Source organism: Peromyscus eremicus, chromosome 6 (assembly GCF_949786415.1).
Source record: "Peromyscus eremicus chromosome 6, PerEre_H2_v1, whole genome shotgun sequence".
NCBI classification, from domain to species: Eukaryota; Metazoa; Chordata; class Mammalia; order Rodentia; family Cricetidae; genus Peromyscus; species Peromyscus eremicus.
The window spans coordinates 29,873,841-29,900,793 of NC_081421.1; the positions used below are offsets into that span (position 1 = coordinate 29,873,841).

Genomic DNA, 26,953 nt, shown 5'->3' on the forward strand with positions numbered 1-26,953 from the left:
GCCGCTTCCTTGGAGTCATCCACCACCTTTGGCTGTTACAATCATTCCACCTTCTCTCCCACAGAGATCCCTGAGCCTCAAAGGGAGGGTTTGAAAAATACATCACATTTATGGCTGAATACTCCAAAGTCTCTCACTCTCTGTACAATGTCCAGTTGTGCATCCGTGTTAATCACCATCTACTGCAAGAAAAAGCTTCTCTGATAAGGGTTGAGCAACGCTCTGATCTATGGGTATAGCAACATGTCATTAGTAGTCATTTCATTACTATGCTCCTTTAGTAGAATAATAGTAATAACTTTTTCCTAGGTCCATATTCTGTCTAGTCTCAGGTCCTTTTCTGTGTTATCAGTGTAAGAAACAGGTTCTATCTCATGGAGTGGGCCTTAAATCCAATCAAAAATTGGTTGGTTACACCCATAACATTTGCACTACTACTGTACCAGTGTTTCTTCCAGGCAGGTCTCTGTTGTAGGTCACAGGATTTGTAGCTGGGTGATTTTGATGATCAATTTTCTCCTGTGATACACATAGGAATTCACAGAAATAGTGACAGCATTCACAAGACCTACAGTTTCAAACCAGACAAAATGCTAGCACTGAGAAGGGGAAGCAGACACAAAGTCGTACCCCAACCAAGAAGTTGTTTACAATTGATACCTTCTGATGGGAGAATGTCTTTCTGCATGCTGTGAATATGTGTTGCTCTGATTGGTTGATAAATAAAGCCATTTGGCCTATGGCAAGGCAGCTTAGAGGCAGGCGGGAAATTCAAAGAGAGAGACGGGAAGAAGGTGGGTGGGGGGAGAAACACCAGCAAGCTGCCCAAGGAGCAACATGTAATGGGATGCAGGTAAAGCCATGGAACATGTGGTAATACATAGATTAATAGTGATGGGCTAATTTAAAATATAAGAGCTAGCTAGCAAAAGGCTTGAGCCATGGCCATGTAGTTTTAATTAATATAAGCCTCTATGTGTTTACTTGAGTCTGAGCAGCTGCAGACCAGGCAGGATACAAGAAAATTTCAGCTACAACAAAATTTCAGCTACAACCTTCTGGGGAAAGAAAAATCCACTTTCTCCAATGGATTGTCACTGGATGTATCAGCCATGCTTTAGGGCAGACCCCATGCCCAAGAGTAGTTGGCAAACACAAAACCAACTCCATTTCTTTTTTGTGTGCTTTTGTTTAGTTTTGGTGTTGTTTTGTTTTGACTTAATTGATTTTTTATTCTTTCTTTTTCTGTTCTAATTTTCATTTGCTCTTTTATTGAATTTTTGTGGATTGTTTTTTTGAGAAAGAGAAAGAACAGAGTTGAGTGGGAAAGGAGGTGGGGAGGATCTGGGAGGAGTTGGGGATAGGAAAGAGTATGATCAAAACATATGTTATGAAAAATATGTGAATAAAAAAAATTAATGCAATGTGTAACCTAGCACCACAAATACATTACAGCATTTGGCCAGCAGCACTTACAATTCTCTTAAAATGTCTATATTTTTCTCCTCAAAAACAAATTTAATTTTTGATCTTGGTTCTGAGATTCAAGTACAATATTAAAAGTTCTATGGAGTTTTCAAAATGAACTAAGGTAAGGTAACTTTCAGTTTGGGATGACACAATTTGATTCTTAAAATTATAGGAATACCGGGGTTGGGGAGATGGAATCTTATTTTAATCAATACCTGCTAGCTTGTCCCTTACCAAAGCATTTATCTGATTTGTTCATGATTAAGCACACTTATTTTTATAGTGATTTGCCTTATATGAGAAAGCTCAGAATCTCAGAATTAGTTCTATTGTTTATTAACTTATTTTACACAAAGTCACTCTTTTAGTCTATCATTTTAATAAGTAAAGTTATATAATTTGATTAAATAATCTATAAGCCCCTGGCTAGCCTACAAATTATGTAACATAACAAATTATACCAATAACCATAATATAACAACTTTTGACCTACAGAATCATAAAAGTGATGAAAATCTAGATAGGTCAAATCTAACACTTTTATTTTAATTGATCCATAAAAAGAGACTGCAAAAAATTGAATACCTTGCTTAAGGTCAAGTAGTGTTTTCAGGACTGGCAATCAGTTGAATTTCCATGTCCCCAAAATTCCCCTGTTGGAATTTAATGGTGCTAGGAATGAGGATTTTGATAATGAAATCATGGGAATCTGTATTCTTATTAAAGAGACTCCAAAAAAGCCGTTTATGCTCCTACACGAGGACCAGTGATGACACTCCAGAACTGTGAACAATGCTTCTCTGCTTTCTGTCACCACTCTGTTTTGATAGCTGAGTAGAGTATTAGAGACAAGACCCAGAGTCAGACCCAGGACAAGTATTTGTCTTTCATAGAACTGAGGTCTCGTGTAGGGAAGCGAAGACACATCAAAGTAGGGAGCAGAAACTTGGCAGTGAGTGGGGGTAAGGGAAGGATGCAATGGTAGTTTCCTAGATGGTTTGACTGAGCTCTAAAGACTTGAAACAAATGAATTGCAAAGTAGATTATCAGTTAAGAAATCTTGTGGGTGTGGGTATGGGTGGGGAGATAGCTTAGTGTTTGTCTTCCATGCATGAGCATCTGAGTTCAAGCCCTAGAACCCACATAGGCAGTTGGATGTGGTGGTGCACACCTGGAATTCCAGTGCCTAGTGAGACAGGACAAGAGGATCCCTGGGCCTTCCTGAGGGGTTAGCCTAGTGGTGAGCTCCAGGTTCCAGTCAGAGCCAATGTCTCCAAGCAATAGGTAGACACCTGTAATTGAACATCCAAGGATGACCTCTGATTTCCACATGCACCCACACACACGTACCCACACACATGTCAGCACATACACATAATAAAATAAAATATTATGCATACACATAATAAAAATAACTAAATAAAAAAGGCTTGAGGATGAGTAACCATCAAAAACTAACATTTGTGTCTATGAGTGTCTTTTTTTTCATTTATTTTTAATTACATTCATGATATTCATTAATTACGCTCATGATAATAATTACATTTATGGTATTCATTGATTACATTTGCAGTATTCATTCAATAATTATATTTATGATATTCATTAATTACATTAATTGTATTGATTTATTACATTCATGATATTATGTCCTAATACTACTGTCCATTTGTGGTGTTTTTCCATCAAACAAAAGAGAGATTCTGTACTTAGGAAATCATTGTTCTATATTCCTTTCTTCTCTGTCTTGAGATAACATCCAATCTTTCGGTCTCTATGAATTTGTATATTCTATATATTTCACGTAATACAATTCTAAAGTATTTGTCCTTTTTTTGAATGTAAAAACATTTTATGTACAATTGCAGGAGAAATAATACTCAGATAGCCTGAACATAAAACAGGTTATAATTTAAAAGTCCAGGGTTATTTTAAACAGTAAAATATTTTCTCTGTAGAAAATAGTATAAATGATAACATTTCCCAATAAGCCCTTGTAAGGAGAGTATCTTCAAAAGTCTCCTAAGCTACTGGTTATTAGTCCACAGGCCGGTGAAGGCTGTGTGCATGTCAAACTCAGTAACAGATTCATTTTGTCTGAGATGTTAAATATAGGGTTGCTAAGGAGGCAAGGAAAGAAAATATGATTATCACTTCAAATGGCAATTGTCTGTCATAGTTCTTACAGAAAGGTGTGTGTGTGTGTGTGTGTGTGTGTGTGTGTGTGTGTGTGTGTGTACCCACTCATGCTCATGCCCAAGTTTATGAGTTTTAGGTCCACTGACAGTACCGACAATGAAGCTATAAGGAGCATCCCAAGGTGAAAGTTACAAGCACTTGATGTTCTTGCAGAGGACCAATGTTGGGTGGTTGAACACCAATTCTGGTCTCTGTGGGCACACACACACACACACACACACACACACAGACACACACACACACACACACGCATGCATACTAGCATGAAGGCACACATACATGTACATAAATAAAATTAATTAGTTTTATTTTTAAAGAAGTATTTCTGATTTCTTGGGTCAAACTAAAGAATATCTATTGGAAAACATTTCAAAACATCTATGTCCTAGCATTTATCAATAAAGTTCTTGAGAAATAGGTTGGTTGAAATATTTTCGGAATAAATCAATTTGTGTGGGTTCCATATTCCCATATAGCTACCAGGAATGCCATGTCTATGGTAGTTCTAGAATTATCCTTTAAATCAAGTTTTAGTATTTTGGAATCTTGGAGAGCACACAGGATGTAGGAGATTAAAATGTGGTCACAGCCGGGCAGTGGTGGCGCATGCCTTTAATCCCAGCACTCGGGAGGCAGAGCCAGGCAGATCTCTGTGAGTTCGAGGCCAGCCTGTGCTACCAAGTGAGTCCCAGGAAAGGCGCAAAGCTACACAGAGAAACCCTGTCTCGAAAACCCCAAAAAAAAAAAAAAAAATGTGGTCACAGAATGAATTATTCTAAACAAACATGAAAATGCACATTGAGTGGAAAAGGCCACACAGGACAGAGGGCCTGACGGATACGTAAAGCAGGGAGTGGGGATGAATAGAGCAAAGGGAAGCTTTGGAAGAAAAGCAGCAGGTGTTAATCACAGCTGTGCAAAGAACTGAACTTTCTGGGTTTATTTAACTTAAGAAAATAAACAAGGATACAAATGCATTTTATCGCTTTACACGGAGGCTGAAAAACACAGAGGTACTTTTCAAGGTTCAAACCCTCTTCAATTTTTCTCATACACACAGCTTTCCTGTGTTTGTTAGCTGTGTGCTAGTTCACTTTCCATCCTTGTGTCAAAGCTGAGAAAAAGCGAGTGGAAAGGCTGACTTAGGATCATAGCGTCAGAAGTTCTAGACCATAGTCATTGGCCCAGCTGTTTCTTGACCTGTGGAAGGAATAACATCATGGGGGAAGGGTTTTTCTGCTCTTCCTAGAGCAGAGCAAAGCTCCTCACCAAATGGTAGCTGGAAAGGGTGAGAAGCAGAGAGGGAGAGAGATTGAAAGAGAATGAGGAGCAAGAGAGAAGGGAAGAACAGGACCCTTTCTAATGCGTTCTCCAGCTACATAACTCTTCCAGGTAGGCCCCGCCTCCTAATGTGTCCACCATTTCCCAGAAGCACCAGCAGCTGAGGAACAAGCCTTAAATTCATAAGCCTGTAAGGGAACATTTCAGATTCACGTCATAACAGATGGGTTTATAAGCCCTTTTTCATAGATGGGAGAAAGTTTTTATGATGTACCTGTATATTCATGCCAAATCATTTCTTGAAATGGGATATGAGGCCTGAACCTATGTCTCACCACACACTTTTCTTAGTAGACCAGGCTAACACTGATGACCAGGGGAATAGCTCATTTTACTTCCTGAAGAAATCCTGGAGCAAAAAATATGTCTACCCAGTGGAGAAATGTGGCTAGGGCCAGGGGAGGTACAGATGTTTTATTTGTTTAGTCAGACATAATTTTGAAGATTACTGTATGTGTATGTGTGTTATTTGTAAAAATTGCCCAAATCTCTATCACCCAGAACTAATCATTATTAGAATATTTGTTTATAACTTTTTTACTTCGTGTGATGGCTAACTTTAATACACAACTTGGCACAGGGATTGTGTAGGTCAGGTTGGCCTGTTGGGTCTATCATGTCTGTGGGGTCTATCTTGATTTGATTGTTGATATGTGAAGATCCAGCCCACTGTTGTGCACACCATTTCCTGGGTTTGGGTCCCAGGCTGTGTAAGCATGGGCAAGGCGAACTGAGAAGAAGCACACATGCATTCGTTCTCTCTCTGCTCATGAGTGCAAATGTGACACACCCATGATATCAAGCTACTGCTACTGTGCGTGTCCTGTTGTGATGGACTGTAACCTGGAACTGTGAGCCAAATAAACTTTTTTCTCCACTAGTCAATTTCTGTAAGGTTACTTTATCACAGCAGTAGAAATGAAACTACACCAGTTTTTAAAAATTATCATAGTATTCTAGAGATGCTAAGATTTTCATTTAATGCATTAAAATACAAGGATAGACATTTTAAGATAACCCCACCTTAAGTAGACCTTTCCCCCAGGTGCAATCATTGTAGACCATAAGAAACCACTATCTGCTGTATTTTTCAATACATATACAACTACAGATAAAAGTTGGTGTATAAAATCTGAATAAGTTATGAATAAACCATCCATAGTAAATACACCATTTTATTTAGCCAGAAATAGAAATAAGGAATTTTATTTTTTATTTCTTATAGGTTGTATATAAAGCACAATAAACAAAAATATTAAAGCATACACATTCAAATTCTAGTTTCCTAATGTTAGATTATTTGCCCAGCATGTAAAGCATGGGCCTATTCACAGCTCCCCCTCCAAAAGACTTTGTAACTACAGAAGCACTAGCTTTTATTTGTTTCAGCGGGCTCTGATCTTCTGTTATCACCATCATCATCTTCATAACACTGCACTGTAAGGACTTGCTGCGTGCCAGGAACCTGGCTAAGATTTTCTTCACATTATTTTATTTTATTTTCACAATCTCACCGACTTGAGCACATGTATGAGTTACCTGCTCTCCTGATGACCTCTGTACAGCTCCAGAAGAAAATCCGGGTGCATATCCCCCAGAACAGGGCTGGGGAGCCTCATTCTTAGCTGCAAAGGACAAGTGTGGGGATTCTGACACTTACTTTTTTTCCTTCTCACTGAACTCTGCAAGTAAGAAACAGAGGTTAACAGATAGCAATCTTTCCGTCTGATCAACAGGAGCACTCTCCATTTTATTTTATTATGAAAGTTGCTAAAAGAAAATCAAAACTTTGGAAAACCTCCCATGTCACTGTCCTTTCCCAATCTTCCTGCTGTTTTCCACAGCCGTCCCCGCACATACTGTGTTCTCTTCTGAACTAATCTCAGAGGAGAAGCAAATATCATCTTTACAGATTCAACTGGGATGCCTCAAAGAGAAAGGAACACTGTAGGTGGAGAGTTTTCTTTCTGGGACCCACCAAGCCCCGGCAGGCCCTTAGCCCACTTATAAAATAAATATACAGACGCTTATATTATTTAAACTGCTTGGCCATTAGCTCAGACCTATCATTGTCTAGCTCTTACTCTTACATTCAGCCCATTTCTATTAATCTATACTTTGCCACGTGGCTCGTGGCTTACTGGTACCTTACATCTTCCTTGTCCTGGCAGCGGCTGCAGACAGTGTCTCCTCTCTTCCTGTTCCCTCCATTCTCCTCTCTGTTAGTCCCGCCTATACTTCCTGTCTGGCTACTGGCCAATCAGTGTTTTATTTATACAGAACAATATCCACAGCAGAACACATCTTTTATAGTGTATGTTTCATGTCCAAATACTATCATACAAATTAATTCCTTTTATACCTATAACAAGGTAGGCATTACTTTCCTAGTGTAATGATAGGAAATTGCTAACTACAGAAGCCAGGTAATGGTGCCCAGGAACACAAAGCCAGTTAGTGGGATCCAAATTCTGTGTCCTAAATACATGTTTCTAACAGCATGAAGAAAGTGGATTTGTCATTAGTGCATTCAGCTAATACTGTTGTGGTTTGAATGTGAAATGTCTGCCACAGACTCCTGTGTTGAGCACTGCATCCCCAGATGGATGTGCTATTTAGGGCGTGTTATGGTTTGAACATGAAGTGTTTCCCACAGACTCAAGTATTCGAACACTTGGTCCCCAGATGGAGGTGTGTGTGGAAAGGCTGTGAAACCTATAACAGGTGTTGCCTTGCTGGAGGAAGTGAGTCACTACAGGCAGGCCTTGAGGGTTTATAGCCTAGCCCTATTTCCTGTTTGCTCACTGCTTTCTGTCAGCCAATGCAGTATGACCAATGGCTGCCTGCCATGCCTTTCCTGCCACGGTGGACTGTATCCCCTTAAACTGTAAGCCAAATCAAACCCTTCCTTAAGTTGCTTTTTATAGTATTTGGTCATAGCCATGAGAAAAGCAATTAATATGGGGAGATTCTGGAAGCTTTACTGGTTTGGATCTAGCTGGAGAAGGACACTGAGGCATGTAGACCCTTGGAGGTTGTTTCTGGTCCACAGCCCTCCCTCTTTCTTTCTGTTTCCTGTCTGCCATGAGATGAACAGCCTCATGCCCAACATGGTCCTGCCACCATGGTGTTCTTCCTTACCCAGAGTCCACAGAGCCAAGGACCAAACAAGTCCTCCCTCCCTGAAGTTGTCTATGCCAGATGTTTCATCACCATGATGTTAAAAATAACCAGGCACTGGGCAGATCAGCTGCCCTGTGCCAGATACAGTTTGGTGTGGGGACACACTGCAGGGCAGGCCACAGCCCCTGGTTTGGGGTACTTATGGGGGAAGGAGAAGGAAGTCTCATAGCCAGTCCACTCACATGGGCAAGGGCTGCAGATCTACTTCCTATGGGGAGCTGCTTCTCTTTAAGAATAGAGGGCCAAAGAAACCACGTGGATATTAAAATACAGAGATTACAGGGATTATCAAGTAGGCCGCGCAGTGTGATCAGGGCAAAAGAAACCTAAAGAAACAGTCCAGCTGCGAAGCACACAGTGCTTAGTGGAGAAAAGGATGGCTGTTAGGTGAGATTAGCAAAGATTTACAGGCTTTAAACAGACCATGATTCGTTCTTGCGCTTTAAGGGAGTGGAATGAAATAAGACGACCTCTAAGCCATATAATGTGAAGGTTTATTACAGTGTAAAGAAACTAAGCCAGCGGCACTTCAAGCTGCATCGATGGAGCCAGATAAGTCTAAAGCCACAATTACGTGTAGAACGAAGGGTCAGAAAAAAATGAATAAATTTAAATTCTCCATCAACTCCAAACCACATTTTAATAAGCGTCCAGTCTCTCTTTTGACCCAACAAGTGGCTTAAAGTAAGAATTTGTATCTCCCAGCACTCGGGAGGCAGAGCCAGGCAGATCTCTGTGAGTTCGAGGTCAGCCTGGGCTACCAAGTGAGTTCCAGGAAAAGGCGCAAAGCTACACAGAGAAACCCTATCTCGAAAAACCAAAAAAAAAAAAAAAAAAAAAAAAAAAAAAAGAATTTGTATCTCTTAGATATTTATTTTTAAGTCTGGGGTCTGTAACATGCGAGGAACAGAAAGACTGTCTCTTGCAGGCAGAACTATGAATGTTTTAGGAGCTAGGAAGCCCCTTAGGGACCAGTTTCCCACCCTCCCCACTACACACAGCATTCCTCATCTGACAGCAGATTAGCCAGGAGAGAATTATCTGGGACAATAGAAGAGATCACGACCATCTTCCATTAAGCATCTAACATCCTCATTATTGATGCAAAACACTTTAATACTCACCTCATTAATCTTCACAATGTTCTCACTGACTCCTTTTATGGACAGAGAAACAAGTTCTCATAGAGAACTAATTTTAGGATATGTCCTTAGACCTGAATATCATAAAGCCCTTAAAATAATATTTTCAATGACTTTTTGTGGATATAACATAATAATGAAAAGTATGCAAGAATTAATTTCCAACTGTAGAATGATGGATGATGAGTGTTTCCTATAAATAGTTTTCTAATTTTAAAAAAGCAATTTTATTTTATTTTTTAAACCACATGTTATAGTCATGATGGTGATTTTGTCTATGTAGACTAACAAAATAGCATGAACTAGATGGTGTTACAAAGCCGCAGAAACTTGATCTCATAGATATGGAAGCTGGGAGGTCTAAGATTAAGGCAGCAGATTCAATGGGGGTTCAGGGGAAGCTGCTTCCCTCAATGGATGGGGCATCTCTGTTGTCCCCAGAATGGGAGTTCAACTACTTCTCTAGAGTCTCTTTGATAGGGGCAGTAATTCCAATTCTAAAGCCTATAACCTCATGACCCCAGCCTACCCTAGGCTCATCATAATCTTGGAAGTTAAAACTTCAATACATGACTTTTGGAGAGATACCAGTATTCCAACCAGAGCAAATAATAACCAATACACAGAATTAAAGAGAAGATAATAACTTCTAATAAGCAGATAACATTGGCTACCAACCTTGAGAGATAGATTGGGCTTGTACAGGCAAAGGTTAGGTGACAAGGAGCAAGAAGGACTCACGACAGAGAAGTTCAGAACACAAATTTTGGGACTGTCTAATAGACTTGCGAAAAACAAGCCAAAGAAGATTGAAGCCATGTTGGAAGTATCACTACCTACCAGAGGAATTTTGTTTGATGTACAATAGTCAACTTGGAGGTTTCCTGGCAGGACAGTGTCATGATCAAAGGGGTAACAGGACCTCATCTTCTGAGGTTATCTATAAAGGATGGAAGAGGTGAGAGGCAAGCCAGATGAGTAAGTCATTAGCATGGTTTAGGCCCCAAATGCCATAGCCTGAATTAGCATCATGTCAACGGGATGGCAGATGGAGAGCTCCCTTCTCCTCTCCTCCAACTCACCCCTACACTCCATCCGTTTCAGGGACACTGGCTGTTTTCTCCTCCTAGAAGCTAACAAGTTGCTGGCATCCTTACACACTCTGCTCAGGACATTTTTCTGCACTTGACACACTTATTCAACACTTTATCTTTTGTGGCTCACTTTAAATATCTTCCAGTTTTCCCTGCCTCTCTAAGTTGGTACAGACCAGGTCTTCGTGTTTTACTCCCTCACGGGACCCTACACTTTTCCTTCACTACATTTACCATGATCAATAGCTAGCAGCTGATTTGCAGTGCATTTTTATATCAGTGACTTTGAAAAGTCTTTTACAGGCAGATTTCATCTTATCCTTCAGATTTTCCCATGAAGTCAGTATTAGCATTACTCCCTATTTACAGAGTCAGAAACTCCTCTTTTAAAACAGATTTTTAAAATTATGCTTGTATGAGTGTGTCTGTACTGGTACACGCACATAAGGGAAAGGAAACACACGAGAAAGGGAGAGGAACAGAGGAGAGGGAGTAGAAGAGAGGAAAGGAAGGGGAGGGAGGAGAGGGAGGGGAAGAGAGGGAGGGAGGGGAAGAGAGGGGAGGGAAGACAAGGGCAGGGGAAAAAAAGAGAAAAGAAAGTTGGTTTCATTTCCTACTTCAGTAGACAATAAAAATAATAATGTTTGACTTTTATTTAAAGTTTGGCAAATCCTGTTTGAGGCAAATTTGCTAAAGAAATCTATAAATTGATTTAATGGACTAAATGGACCATATCAAGGCCTCAATTTAAAATGACATGCAGACACCACCTATGACGCTAAATGTGAAATCCAGCCATGCTTTTTGCTCCACAAAGTATAGGCGTGACCTTCCCTAGAGGATCCCTGCCCTGGGGTGTCTTCAAGAGTTCCCAAGTAACCAGAGGCCTTTAAAACAAAGGGCACCACAGAAGTGAGAAATTACATCAACTGCTCTTCAGGGCCTGGAGTTCTGGTGGATTAGCACCCACTTGTTTCTTCCAGTCCCCAGAGCTATCAGATACCCCAGGCCCCATCCACAGGCACTGAGCAGGGAACAGGAAGCTGACCCAGCTTTCACGCAGGACCCAACCTTCCGGTAACCCATCCTCCAAGAACCTGAAAAGAAAGAAAGAGACCTGCTTGGCATGTCTGTTTATTTTTATGTGTTGCCCGGTTGGCAGCTGGCTCCACAAGTCAACTTCTCAAAACGGTGTTCCTTGAGACTAGGAGATGGCTTCGCAGGGGAGAGTGCTTGGACAGGCATGAGCACCAGGGTCTGGGTCCCCGGACCCAATTAAAAGCCAGGCCTGGATGAGTATGCCTGTTACCCCAATATGTGTGTCGGGATGCGGGAGTGGGGGAGTCGGAAGAACACCCAGGCTTGCTGACTGCCAGCCCAGAGCCAAGTTTAGCAAGAGTCCTCGTTCAAAGGAATAGTGTGGAAAAGGACAAGCAGGGCACTCAGGTGTCTTCTGGTCTTTTTGCACACCTATACATACATCACACACATTCACACTCACAAACATACATATACTCAAGAAAGAAAAGGGATTTTTTTCGTTATTGCTTTGGATATTTATACGTTTTTCCCCTAGCAGTAAAATGTCATAACTTAAGAAAATGATGGAACACACTACTGCCTCAAGTAGCTGACACTGAACTCTCTCCATTTCTACCATGAATGAAATGTATAATATATAAGGACGGGCAGTGGTGGCGCACGCCTTTAATCCCAGCACTTGGGAGGCAGAGGCAGGCGGATCTCTGTGAGTTCAAGGCCAGCCTGGTCTACAAAGTGAGTTCCAGGAAAGGAGCAAAGCTACACAGAGAAACCCTGTCTCAAAAAAAAAAAAAAAGTATATGGAAAAGAACATGACTGGTCCTGAGTTTCAGCATCAGATGAATGAAAAAAGAAGAAATAAAAATTAAAGGACATGGTAACTGGTCCTAGGTATGGTGGAGGAAAAAGTTTATTATAGCTATGTGGGAGAGCATAGCCAGAGGCAGGGACATCTGGAAAAGTCCAGAGTGGACATGACCCTGTGACACATGAGGAGAGGGGTGAAGGGGGAAGAGGGAAACCAGGTATAGCAGTCAAGGGCCCCAAAAGAGGCAGGGGGCCCAGCACGCGGGAGGCAGAGGAAGGCAGATCTCTGTGAGTTCAAGGCCAGCCTGGGCTAGACAGTGAGTTCCAGGAAAGACACAAAACTACACAGAGAAACCCTGTCTCAAAAAACAAAACAAAACAAAACAAAACAAACAAACAAACAAAAACCCAGCTGTATTATATAGGAAGGGCACTTGGGGGAAGGGCAGCCTCCAATCTCCTGGATTGGAGAAGTTTAGGGGGAGGGTATGCCAGCCAAACCCTGTGACAGATAGGGAGTGAGGGATGCTGGGAGAACTCTGGCAGCCAGGTCTGCATTGATTGTTAAATAGGCACCTTAGCCCTTTGTCAGGGCTTTAGACCTGATATCCTAGCCCTTTGCTGATAAGAAATAAATGATAAGGGGCAATGTAATAGAATTTTTCTTTGGGCCGCCAGCTCACAAATAATGAATGACATAAAGACTTATTATTAATTATGAAAGCTTGACCATTAGCTTAGGCTTGTCCCACTGGCTCTTATAATTTAAATTAACCCATTTATATTAATCTACATTGTGCCATGTGGCGTTACCTCATCTCCATACTGCCCATCCTGCTTCTCTGGCTGGAGACTCTGCCTCTCTTCTCCCAGAGTTCTCTCTCTGCCCGGAAGTTCTGCCTATACCTCCTGACTAGCTACTGGCAGTTCAGCTTTTTATTACACCAATCACAGCCATACATCTTCACACAGAATACAAATATCCCACAGCAGGGCAAAATAATCTTCTCTGTGACTACTTCCTGTTCACATTGGGGTGTTGTTGTTGGGGACCCAAGGAAGCTGGAATGCTGGCCAAGTCCAGGAACAGCAGGCTGTTTCACTCACTGTCCATCAGGAGAGCCCAGGGAAGTGCAGTTCAAGCAGTTTGTGAGGCTGGACTACCTAAGGCTAGCCACCTTGGCACTGTCTGGGATGCATGTTCTGTGGGGACACCTGGAGCTGGTAGTGGAGCAGTCTGTAGCTGATTTAAAATTTGCTGGACACATAGACTAGAGACCGAAAGTAACGTTAAGGAGTTTAGGGGGGCACCTTTTATCTTGGGTGTACATTTGAAACTTCCAGGCCCAAGACCTGGAAAGGGGGAGAGATTCCACTCTTAGGAATAAGCAGTAGTCAGGAAAACAGTCCATTTGACCTGTGAGAGGTGGATCCAAGTTGATTCTCTGAAGTTTACAAGAATTTTTTTAAGTTTATAAAAGGAGACAAAAGTTTTAGATATGTTCTCATTACCACTGTTTGCAATCTTTAACAAAATCCACATTTCATTAAGAGCAGTAGACTCATGCCTTTGAGTCATAGTAAAAGCTTTGGAACCCCAAAATGATTCTGGGCTAAAAGCATTGACGTTCTTTCCCCTATCCAGAGACTGGTGGACATAGATTAGACAAATGTGTTTAGCACAGTGAGAAGCACTCTTAAGTCTATACTTAGAGGACAACCAAAGGACATTTAAAATCTTGAACTTGTGATTACGATAGTAGCCAGTGCTTACCAGAGCTAGATCAATAGCTTACCACAACTCCATTGATTAATGATAAAACTCTGAACTTTTAAAGTCTTAATATAAAAGAAATGAAATAACATATATACCTTGAGTCACTTCCTTATAACTTTACAAATTGCATTTACACACCTTAAAACACTTTCTTAAATCCTCACAACTTAAGCTTTCGTATCCTCAGACCCTTATAATCTGCATTTATATACCTTCAAACACTTTCTTACATCCTCCAACTTACTTAAGCTTTCATAACCTCAGACTTTTACAATCTGTATTTACATACCTTAAAACACCTTTTTAGACCTTTATAACTTGTATAAACTTTAAACCTTTTTTATCTAATCATTTACCATGAGACACAGGTGGTTGATTACTGAGAGCAGTCATTGCAAAGCAAATTCCTTTAAATATTCCTGAAATATTTAAAGAAATGTTTCAGATTTCTTTCCCTCAGTATGCTATTCTTATATTGAGACTTCAAAAGTTCATAGAGTTAACATTAATCAGTGTAGTTCTGTTAAGCTATTGATCTAAAGGAACAGTAAAAAGTTACACTGGAACCTGTTATGTGAGTTTAACTCCTGTTTAGAATCTGGTAGCAAGGTGAACTGTCTTTCTCAGCTGGAGGTGTAGGTGACACAGAGAACACACTCCCAATGTAGCTGTCACTTTTCCGTCTTCTCCCACATGAGTCAGGGGTCATCTGTTCATGTCCCTTCACATATATCAAGTTAAGCACAAAGCTAAGACTTGATTCTGCCGCAGATATTAGTGCTGCTGAAGCGTTCCTCCATCTCATTCACCAGTCTGTGAAGCAGTCTACAGAAAATGGATGACGCTTTAGAAAGAAACTGACGAGGGGTGCCCAGCTGAAGCACCATTTCAGAATGCTTCTGGTGCTTGAACTCATCCCAAAAACACAGCCGAGGAAATTGAAGAGCACCCCCCACTGCTTCATTAGGCCTCATATATGCTGGTGAACACTGTGATCTTTGCAACAAAGCAAAGGCCACGTGGTGCCAACGACGTCCAACAGGAGTTCTGCTGTGTATTAACTGGCAGCCTCAAGTAAACTGTTAGTGTGTCTGAGCACTGGTCCCTCATCTGTACAGTGAAAGTGAAAGCTATAACGAAGTCTTCCCTCAAATACAGTGGGAAGACTTAAATAAAGCAGTGTAAGCCGATGCCTGCACGGTACCTGGACACATGGGTGTATTCAGCAAGAGGTAGCTGGCTCCTAGCCATGTAACCCTTGCACTGGCAAGGGCAACATTTAAGATTAGCACGGGCATTTGGGAGAGTAAGTGCCTAGTCTTTCCTCCTTGACAGCTTCCTTTGCGTTTATGACTTGGGTTTATGGATGTTTACATATGTTGAAATGTAATTAATTTTCTCTCAGTTAAAAGCCAACATTTCTAAAGTGACCAAAAAGAAAGGCTGAAATTCTTATTACTCCTTTAGAATATCTTTTTGTGTGTATATGAGAGGGGGGAAGGATAGGGAGGAGCGGGGGGTGGGGGGGTGGGGGGGTGGGGGGGTGGGGGGGTGGGGGGGTGGGGGGGGAGAAAGCAGTGAACTTGTAGAGACCAAAGGACAACTATTAAGAATTGTTCTCCCTGGGCAGTGGTGGCGCACACCTTTAATCCCAGCACTGGGGAGGCAGAGGCAGACGGATCTCTGTGAGTTCGAGGCCAGCCTGGTCTACAGAGCGAGATCCAAGACAGGCACCAAAGCTACACGGAGAAACCCTGTCTCAAAAAACCAAAAAAAAAAAAAAAAAAAAAAAAGAGTTGTTCTCACCTTCCACCTTTTGAGACAGGGTTTCTCTTATGGTCTCTGCTGCATTTCATATCCCGCAATAGCTGATCTGTGAAACAGGTGGATTCTCCTGCCCCCATTTGCCATTTTCTTTGTAGGAGTGCCGGAAATACAGATGTATGGAATCACATCCCAGTTCTCATGAGGGTTCCAGGGTGGAGCTCTGGTCTGTTGTGGGTCTCTCATGGTGGCGCCTTTAGAGAGCCTTTCCCCCAGCGCCCCTTGTTCTTCTTTAACAGGGAACTTTCACACTTATTCTTTTAAAGGTGGTGGAATAGCAATGACATCTCTTTTGACTTCGTTCCCTTTTATAGTAACATGTAAAGTCAAACAAACTGCGCGCCCCACCCCCAACGCTCAGCCCCTTCTCATTGCTGTCCTTGAGAAGCCTTTTGATTCCGTCACAGGTGGGACAGACAGACCTACAGCCTCTAACTGTGCACTGCTGTGTTGTACTGCCCGAGCCATGTCAACCTTGAATATGCTGACCTGCTAATACTGTACTTGAATGTATCAATGGTTCTCAGACTCAAAAGACTGCGGCGCTAGCCTCTAGGGCAGCCTGGCATTCTGCGCTGGCGTCACAGTCACTGGATTTCTAGAGAACTAAAAACACAAATATTGCTGCAGAAGGAAAAGTGAAGCATGAACACCCTGAAAACGGGGAAGAGGCAGCAGCTGTGACAGCCCATGGAAGAGACTCACACAACTCTCCTGGCGAATGCTGATAAGCACAGGCTCAACGCTTCCCTGGATTTAGCTGCGTGACTTCTGTTCCAAACAGCCCAAGGTGCACTCCAAACCTGCCGTGTATGGTTAGGGACTTTAGAGCAGATTATTTGTGTATCATGCCCCATCTTTCCCTTGGTCCTGCCCCCAAACTTCTCTCCTACACCCTCTTCCCTCAAATCCTCCTCCTCTGTGTATTGCTGTACCATGTAATGCTGAGAAGAAGATGAATCAACAAAGGCAGTGAGGAGCTCCTGCCTTCCTCTCCAAACACCAGACCCGATTTTCTCTGAATTTTCAGGGTTAGTGTTTTTTGAAAAAAAAAAAAAATCCAGTGAAAAGAAGAAAAATGAGCATTCTTGTTTCTACCAATTAAAGTACATTTATCTTAGCATTTTACTTCCCATAGCTCAGAACAGAAACCAGAAAATAAACATGATATAAATACTGTAGAGGGTAGACGAACCAACATTTCTGAGGTTAGAGAGTGAGGTTCAATGATTGTGACTGGGCAATGTTCTCAAGGAGTCACAGTCTAAAACTAGTGGGGAAAACGTGAGGTTTTCAGCATCCAGTTCAGGATGCAGTCGAGAGAAACTGAAGATGAATTGTCAAAGACTCACAGCATAAACAGCAGGCTCCCCCGTCACAGGATATTTTCTGACATTCGTATTAACAAAAACGGTGGCTTATCACTCAGATGGAGAGAAGGAAAAATCATTTTAGAGGAAGAGGGATGGTCTATGGTCGGAGTTCTTTGAAGAATTGTGGCTGTGTAGGAAGTGCTTCCAATCATCTGTCAGTTACAGCCATTGTATTTATATCTAAGAGAATACACGCCTAGTTTAAATTCCTCTAGGCCTGGGAGTGTGGCTCATGTCACTGCAAGTTCTGCCTCCTTAGATACTTTCTCCTGATGTTACTGACAGCACAATATGTACCTGTTGATGTGACACAACTTTAATTAATTAGATTTAATATAATCACTGTTTTCACTCAATGCACTCCTATTCGATAATAATTTTAATGACATAATTATCAATGTAATAACCCCAAACTTGCTTCAGGGCATGATTAGCTTTCCAAAGTTCTGTTCTTTGACTTGTTTTCTATATTTTTTCATTCCATCGATGGCAAATTCTTCACTGTTCTCTGAGGAGTCTAAATTTTTCAAGTGCATTTGTTCCCATCACTTATTTCCTTGTGACTTGTTAATCATAAATAGTGTCTTCTGAATGCAGAGCAAACAAGAAATTCTGCTGGAAACCTTACCAAAGGGCTGAGTTCTCTCCAAAAGTAGGAAAGTAATAGACAAACCCTTTGCTGACAGTTTTGGGGGAGCCTGGGGAGATGTCATGCAAGCATAAAGACCTGATCTTAGACACCCAGAACCCTCATAAAAGTGCAGACACTGTAGCAAGCACCTGTAACCCCAACACTGAGGAGGGGCTACAGGAGGACCCCAGGAGCTCCATAGTCAGCCAGTCCCTGTGAATCAGTGAGCTCCAGGTTCACTGAGCTGCACTGGGTCAAACAACAAGATGAGGAGCAATGAAGAAGACACCTGCCATCAACCTCCAACCTCCACACATGCATACATAGTTCACAGACATACATACAACCTGCACACATGCATGCATAGTACACAGACATACATAACAACCTGCACACATGCATGCACAGTACACATGCATACATACAACCTGCACACACACAGAGACACACAGCACACACACACACACACACACACACACACACACACACACACACACACACAAAGTGTTCTGAGGAGATGGGTCAAGTTGAATAGCAGTGAAATTCCCGAGTCTATCCACAGCACAGGAGTTGATGGTGAGGGCAGATGGGTTGGGAAGCATAGTGGATACTGAGGTCACATTGAGTCTATCTTGAATCAGAGAGATGCAAAACTATACAAAATGGTTCTGCTGTAGGGAATGAGGCTGCCAGAACTCTAGATCCAAGGCATCTTTGCACTTTGTTGTGGAACATTTAATGAGCATCTTCTGTGTGAAACACTCCGACACATACACAAAGAGCAGCGAGACAAACCCCTTGATCTGAAAGAATTACAGAGAGAACACTTGTAAGTCAAGACAGGAATGGAAGGCCAAGGTGGAAGGGTGAGTTTGGGCTCATGAAAGCAGCCAATCTGGAGTTTCCAAATTGAAAGGCACTCAGGTCAAGACAAAGTAAGGTTAAAACACCTCTATCTCCACCCTCAGTGGTTAAAAAATACCTCATACCTCCACCCTCAGTGCTAGTTCTGCATTACAAAGCATTTCATAGTAGCCAGCGGATATGGGTGAATGTTGTTCCAAGGTAATGTTTAATGCCCTGCCAGTGTTGCCCAGAGACTCAACTGCATTTCCTGATGTGGTAATAAAAGACCTGAAAAAAAGCAACTTGAGGGTAAAGGGGCTTATTTGGGTGCATAATTGAAGGGTACTGACCCTCGTGGTGGGAAATGTCCTGGCAACAGGAAAGTGAGACATGTGGTCAGTTATATCTGCAATCAGGAAGCAGAGAAAGGTGAGTGCAGATCCTTAGCTAGCCCTCTCACTTTTGTGCAGTCCAGAGTTCAAGCCCAGGGAATGGTGCCGCTCACTTTTAGGTCTTCCTACCTCATTAGCCTAACCAAGATAATCCTCACAGGTGTGGTTAGAAACTAATCTGCTCTAGGTCATACTGCACAGGCATGGCCAAAGGATTGACCTCTAAGGTGAATTCTGGGCCCTGTCAAGTTAGCAACCCACACTAACCGTCTCATTCTGCATGAACAACAGACTCACATTTAGAGTTCCATCTAATATTGGTCTCTGTTTTTGGTGCCATGGGAGATCTCACAACCATCTTGCTTTTTTTCTTGCCTCACTTTCATGTGTGGAAAACCAAGTCCACTTCTTCGAAGCTCCTACTAGAGATTTTGCAGCAATTTGTCATTTCTGCTCTTGCTAAAACCATGACAAGAATCACAGTGTCAGAGGATGCCTGGAATGAGCTTTAATCCCCACTGGTCCGCACAATTCTCATCAATACTCACCTAGAACCCATCACCAAATAGGCATATAACCTAAAATTCATGTTGGAACACAAAATCAGCATCCCTGCCTAACAAGATTACCACCCTAAGCTCTCCTATGAAAGAATTCTAAATTCATGGACTCTTCGACTTTGTGGATGCTAATCATTGAGGAAATGGCCTCTTCCAAACTCTTTACTCTATGCTGTCATTGCTACTGGGGTTGGGTTGGACCTGAAACAGCTGGTGGCCTGCCCTTGTGCTGTAAGTCCAAGAATGTGAGAAGGTGAGACACACACAGGCCATTCCTTCCATCTCTGTCCTGTCCTTCTCTTTTATCTCTTCCGAATATAAAGCATGGCCATTGTGTGCTCCAGTAGATGAGCTGATACAGAGACTGAAGTTCTGAGCCCCAAATCTTATAAGCAATTTGTCCCATTACAGTAGTGGTCAACTTTTTAAGATCAGAAATGCTGAAATTGTTTTAATAAAATGTCAACAAAGTCTATTAGCTTTAATGTTTTAAGAAGCAAATTAAATTATGTGGAAAAGTGATATCTGTAAAATATCTTCTTTTTCATAATGTCAATATGTGGGATATTATTTACAAGTAAACAAACAAACAAATTCAAATTCGTACTATAAATAATAAAACTCAGTAAAGCAGCAAACCTCATGCTGAGGAGGCGTTTCACTGTCACCTGCTGGAAGTTTAACTTCCAAAAGGATTGTAATGACTGAACTTAAAGATAGGCAGAGACCCTTTTCATTCTTCCGAACATGATCCTGGGAGGTAAAAATTACCTCTCACTCATAGCCCAGCTCCCTTGGCTGTCTTCCCTTGTCATTCCATCCTCTCTGGGAGGTGGAAACCACCTCTCACTCACAGCCCAGCTCCCTTGGCTGGCTTCCTTTGTCATGCCATCCTCTCTGTGGCTGATAAGCCTCTTGGTACCTGCAGTGATTTCTAGAACAGTGTCACTCACAGTGGTATTTCCTGCCTAACATAAGCCAAAAGGGGAATGTCAAATTATTAGTGTTGTCAGTCACAGCTACACTGAGAACAAGGGCTATAGGGCCTAGTTTCATAGCTAAAAAGACATGGATGTAGTTTATCATTATAGTCCCATGAGCAGAGAAAGCTCTACATCAGTGATTCTCAATCTGTGGGTCGCAACCCCTTTGGGATCAGATGATCCTTTCACAGGGGTCACCTAAGACCATCAGAAAACACAGATATTTACATTATGATTCATAACAGTAGCAAAATTACAGTTATGAAGTAGCAACAAAAAACAATTTTATGATTGAGGGTCACCACAACATGAGTTACTGTACGAAAGCGTCGCAGCATTAGGAAGGTTGAGAACCACTGCTCTACAGCTTCTTGTCAGCACAGCTGGGATTGTTTGATATTCTCTTGCTGTCCATGTTTAAGCATGGTGGATAATGGAAGGATGGATGGATGGATGGATGGGTGGATGGTGGTGGATGGATAATAGATGATGCATGGATGTTGCCTGGCTGGCTGGATGCATGTGTGCATGCTAGATGGATGAATAGATGTTGGATGATTGATAGGTGGTGGATGGATGATGAATGAATAATAGATGATGGAAAGACAAATGGATGCAAGCATGCTGCATGGGTAGATGACTAGATGATGGATGGATATAGATGCATGGATACTGGATGGATGGATGGATGGGTGCATGCATGCATGCATGCATGCCAGATGGATGAACAGATGATGGATGATGGATGGATAACGAGTGGGGTGGTGGATAGTTGGATGCACAGATGCTGGCTGGCTAGATGGATAGATACATGCTTCCATGCTGGGTGGATGAATAGATGGTTGATGATAGATAGATGATAGGTGATAATGTGTGGATAGATTTGACTGGAACCAGTGAAAACAGAATGTGAAAGAAAAACTCAAAACCCAGTTGTTTTAAGTCAAATTAAAAGGTTTAATACAGCAAATTAAGTCAAAGCCACCAAAGTAAAGCTCATTCTTTTTGACTAATTTGGATTTTACTAAGAATCAACTGTGCTGATAAGATTCTAGAGCCACCCAAGTGTGCCCAACATAATGAAGCTGTGTATATGGGAAAATGGCAATTCTAGCCCAGTTTCATCGCATGCACAGCTCCCAGCTTTCCTAGAAAGCATTTTTAGCCAAAATGAAAATATTGACTATTTAACTGGCATTCACTGTAGCAGGCCAACATTGCAACAGGTATGGAAGCTGTTTAACTGAGATCATGGATTATTCTGTCACCTGGGAGGTGAGGCCTGATTGTGGTGGTTTTGACTCTTTTGGAAGCAGGAAGAACATACCAGAAAAGTGCACATCTCAATACAGAGGTTCAAAACACAGAGCTCTGCCTGACTGTGGGATGTGTCCTTCTGCTCCTGACTCCATAACAGGCAATGGCATAGGGTCACAAGGAGAGTCTAGCTAGGATGAATAGACAACACACACACAAAACACCCAGATTAAACCAAGACAGTTTCTCAGCAGTGTAAATCCCAATTCAAGCCTCCATCAAAAATACAAGGTAGACAGCTGCTACCTTTCTGATGTGAAATCTCAGAGGGTACTGCTTAAGGCAGAAGAGTAATCATGAGTCCATTCATGTGTCCCTTGTTATGCCCAGATAGGGACCCCAAAGACTTCACCACAGACCTTAGGTTCAGAATACAACAGTATGGTTTATTTCTGTTTGTTTACAAGCCGCGGACAGGGAAGCTCGATCCAAAGCACTCACTCGTAGTCGTGAGGCCAGGAGGAACTTGCTTTTTCTTTGTGTGGCTAGCTTTTTAAAGGCAAAATCCACAAGCCCTTCAGGGGGGTTGGGGGAGTTTTGCACGGGTGCAACTCGGATTGGTTTATTTCTATCTCTGTTCTCTTTTACTGGTTGGTGGTTACAATTTATTGCTTTGGGGGCAGTCCAGCACAAGTCCCAGGCTTTGTCCTTGAGCCACCATGGGGGCTGGCTGGACAAGCACGTACTGCACATAACTCTAAGTTGGTGAGGGGCCCCAGAAAGTAAACATCTGGCTGAACTTTGAGCAGTCAGAGTACGTGCAGAAAGGGAGCTACTGCAAGGACTATGTCTTTTGTTCATGGCCCTCCCAGAAACTGCTTGCTCAAGTCTCAGGAAACTGAAATTGAGGCCTGATCTCTGAGAGAAGACTGAGCAGCCAGTTATGGCATCTGCTTGGTCCTTTCATCCCTGAGACTCTAAGGCATTGCACAATGGGAGTGTGGATGCTTCTTTCCCTGCCCCATCCGAAGTGAACCAAAGCTCACGGATTGAGGTGATTTAAAAATTAATCTCTCTTTGATATATGATTTGCCAGAGTAGGACACAGCAGGATATAATGTCATGTACAACATAGTACTCTACTGTGGTGGGATAACAGGAGGAAAGTCAGCAACATCAGGATACCGAATTCCCCCCAAGTGCCTGCCTTGAGGAGATTTATATCAGGGTCCAGAACAGATGCTCAAGCCGCTAAAGACACGAATCTGAGGGATATTCAATGAGTCTAAGTACACTGAGTTCATTAGTCCATTCACTTTGTTCTAAGTCAATTCCATCTCCACAGTTTCTTTTCTGTTCTCATAGTTAGCTCCTCTCAGTCCCTCCTGTTCTCAGTCCCTTCTGCTGTTCTCTCATCTCTATCTAGTTCTTTCCATCTCTGTCCTTATCTTTGTTCTTCCAAATCCACTCTCCCTTGCAGTGAGGGGACCAGTATATATACACAGTAGTTCTTTGGCAAAACAGTAGAGTCTTGAAGTTTTCAGGGTCACAGAGAGAGGTGATAAAGATCCACACATAAAGCAATAAATGTCAGCTTCTAATTACAACTTAAAAGGGGGAGTGACTAAAGGGGAGTTGTCTGGTAAGGTCAACTAAAGGCTAAGATCAGTTAGGGAATCTAGGAATAGCCCCTGGCTGAGGAGGAGTTAAAACTTAATTTGCACAAGAAAGAAGCTTGGCACCTACGCCTGCCTGGCCTTGAAGGCAATCTCCTTGGGTCAGTAGGAAGTAACTACCTTAACTCAGTAACTAGCAAGTGGCTAAAACATCATCCCAGGAATGTGAGCAGTAAATCTCTTAAATTAGGATCTTGTGTAAATAATCCTGGGTGAAGGTAAGGAGTTGAGAATTAATTTGCTAGTGGTTGTTTTCTCTATCTGTGGGTGAGATGAGCTAATGTTTATCTATGTGCAGTTTTGTCCTTGGAAAAAGGTATCTTTGCTGAAATACTTTTGTCTGGAGAATGGCCCTGGCCAGATATATGTTAATGAAAAATAAACACAACTGGGGACAGTTATCCAATTACCCCAAATGTATAGGGAAAGTTGTGCCCAAGATGGAGACGCAATCGTGAGATTACATGTACACTTAATGTGGAAATGCACAGTAAATGGGGAGAATCATAGCTGTTATTTCTATATAAAGAAGTTTACAAGAGACAGCCAGTTCATTCAAAAGGCAGTAATTCCATGATGCCTTGCATGATGGTTTCCTCTAACAGAACCCTTAGTTCTGATAGGTTGACCTTCTGAACTCTAGTTGTCACTGCTGTATTCTCCCATGGACTTTTGCTTCTAGTGGCTCCCAATAATCAGGGGAAAGGATGATTGAGCAAAGCTCAACAGTCCTGGAGATTAGCCACCAACCCTGCCTGGGGAAGAAACTTACCCAGTCTGTTTATCTGTGAGAGCAAAACACCAGCACAATTCTGATACAAATTGCTGACTTGTTCTCTGCTCTACCTGTCTGGTAAAGTTACTCAGACAAGATGCCAGCAGACAGGATTCTGGCATGGAGTAACCATGATATGTCTTACGTATGTGTGAGTATGCATGCACACACAGAGAAGCATGGTTTTCATAGTAAGTTCATTCCACACCGGTCGGAGGGAAAAACAAGAGACAGATTTATATGCAAAGCTTTACATGAGAAGCTCTACATCACAGACTTCTATAAATTATTAGACATACTCAGTATCTGAAACTCTCAACACCAGCATCCCATCACACACTACGTATTCTTGCTCTGTTTACTGTGTCCTATTCATTCTCTCTTCAAGGATCATGGTCAAGTTAGAGAACTAAAAAGTCCTGTGATCAGATAACCATTTTGTGTCTCCTACATGTACCAGTTATTCATTTCTGAGTCTCTGTGTCTTTGAGTGTAAAATGAACTTTTAGCTTATTACTATCATAAATATCACTGATATCACCAAAGATAAATGACTATAATTACAAGTTTTCAATGGTTCGATTGCTGCTCATTACCTACTAATTGATAGTAATCAGTATGTCCATTGTGGAATAACACAATTAATTCAAAGGTTTCACAATTGTGTAGACATCACAATTTTTAGAAAGGAGATAAAAGGGTACTCCACCTCCACAGCTAACACTACATGTGGTTTGTTCACTTTTATATTTCTCATTTAGTACTTTAAATTAGATACAATAAAGAAAGTTAATTGTTTGAGGATTTGATGAAGTTGAAATCTATATGGAGCCTCAGAAATGGAGATAGATCAGCATCTAATTTCATTCAAGTTTTCCAATCAAGGAGGTTGTCACAAATTACTTCTCATGTAGACATCCCTTCCATTTTGATGAATTATGTCTTTCAGAATGCAAAGAGAAGGAACACATCCTAGTTCATTGCCTTGTAATGCCACTGTGTATTGGAGACTTAAAAAGCTGTGTAATCAAGAAGCTGGGGAGATAGCTCAGTCAGTAAAGTGTTTGTCATGCCAAGTATGAGGGCCGGACCTCAGTCCCCAGCACTCATCTAACAAGCCCGGTCTGGTGGAGTGTGTGTATAATAATCCCAGTGCTGGGGAGGTGGAAGTAAGCAGATACCCTGGGCTTGCCAGCCAGTCAGCTTAGATTAATTGGTGTGCCAGGTCCCAGTGAGAGACCTTGTCTCAATAAACAAGGTGGATGGCTCCATGGGAACAACACCCAAGGCCTTCACACATACACACACATATACATTCAAACACAAGTATGCCAGGCACCCCTATGAACACATATGCATATACATACATACATAAATACATACATACACTAAAAAAAAAAAACCCACTATTCCCTCAGCTTCTTGATACCTAGACAATTCTAGCTTTCCCTTCATCTGTGTGGAGCAAATATCAAATACTAGCAACAGCCTAAACAAGTCATTGCAGGCCCTTCCTAGGAACTCTTCCTCTCTGAATGGGGTCTCTTCTGAGCATTGTTGCTTCTTTTGCAGGGGTCAGAGTCATCTCTGACTTGTCACACAGTAGGACATGGATGATGGTGGAGAATGATGAAGCGATTCATCATTAGTGTCCAATACTCTTCAAGGGCCACTTCAGTGACAGCATTTCTAGTTTCCCCGTCTACAGGTGATCTTGTAGAGTAAGACAAACTTCTGAGGCCCCACACCTGTTATTCAAAGATATATGTCACTGAATGTAAATGACCTAGTGTAAGTAAAATAGTGCCCACAAAGGGAGAGGTGGTAAATGAAGAAACTACCAATAAACTCACAAGATAAAGCTGGGGGCCACTAGTCATGGTGATGGTAGAGAACACTCATGGCTTCCACCAAAGACAGTACATGATGGTTCTTTTCCAATTTTGATAGACCATTCCCTCTTCCTACCCTTTAGCTGGACATGCCTGCCTGGGACTCTAACAAATGGACTTCATGATTTCAGATTTCTGTCAGCCCCACCATTTCTGTGTCTGTGGAAGGTCCCAGCTCCCTCCTTGCCATGCGCTCTCAAAGTTGACTGGCCTCCTCTCTGTTCCTGGAAACACGTCTGAACAGCGCTGAAAGCCTGATGACTCTTCCGGTTGTCATCACTGCCATGCCCTCCTCACCTTCAGCACCTTAGTCCAGACCTCATGGTGGCCTCCACAGTACCTAAGCCAGCACCTCATGCCCTCTCTGGCCCACAGCCTGAGTCATCTCCCAAAGGGCAGGTCAGAGACCATTATTCTCAAGCACAGTCAATTGCCCCCTTAACCTGTGCATAAAACCCACCCACGCTTTTCGAGACAGCTTTGAGATTCCTAGGCCCGGATTCCAGCCGACTTCCGTTCTTGTGTTCATTTGAGCCTCGTTGACATAAGCGTCTAGCTTACTCAACATCATTGGATTTCTTTTATATTTTTCCCATTTTTGCTCCCTTCTAGATTGCTTCTCTCATTATCTCCACACATCTAAACCTGTTCTTGTGTAAAGGCACCAATCAAATGCCACCTCTTCTTTGA

At 42.0% G+C, this 26,953-nt stretch overlaps 2 long non-coding RNA genes across 2 annotated transcripts in view; one reads left to right on the plus strand and one right to left on the minus strand.

Moving 5' to 3' along the window:
- LOC131912998 (uncharacterized) overlaps positions 1 to 16,435 on the minus strand; it is an 80,017-nt gene extending 63,582 nt beyond the window's left edge. The window contains exons 1-2 of the long non-coding RNA XR_009379783.1: positions 15,861 to 16,435; positions 444 to 519 (exon numbers count right to left, since the gene is read on the minus strand). This is a non-coding gene — a long non-coding RNA (uncharacterized LOC131912998). The remainder of the gene's footprint in view (positions 1 to 443; positions 520 to 15,860) is intronic.
- A 77-nt stretch (positions 16,436 to 16,512) lies between these two features.
- Positions 16,513 to 26,953, plus strand: part of LOC131912389 (uncharacterized) — a 33,090-nt gene continuing 22,649 nt past the window's right edge. The window contains exon 1 of the long non-coding RNA XR_009379616.1: positions 16,513 to 16,668. This is a non-coding gene — a long non-coding RNA (uncharacterized LOC131912389). The remainder of the gene's footprint in view (positions 16,669 to 26,953) is intronic.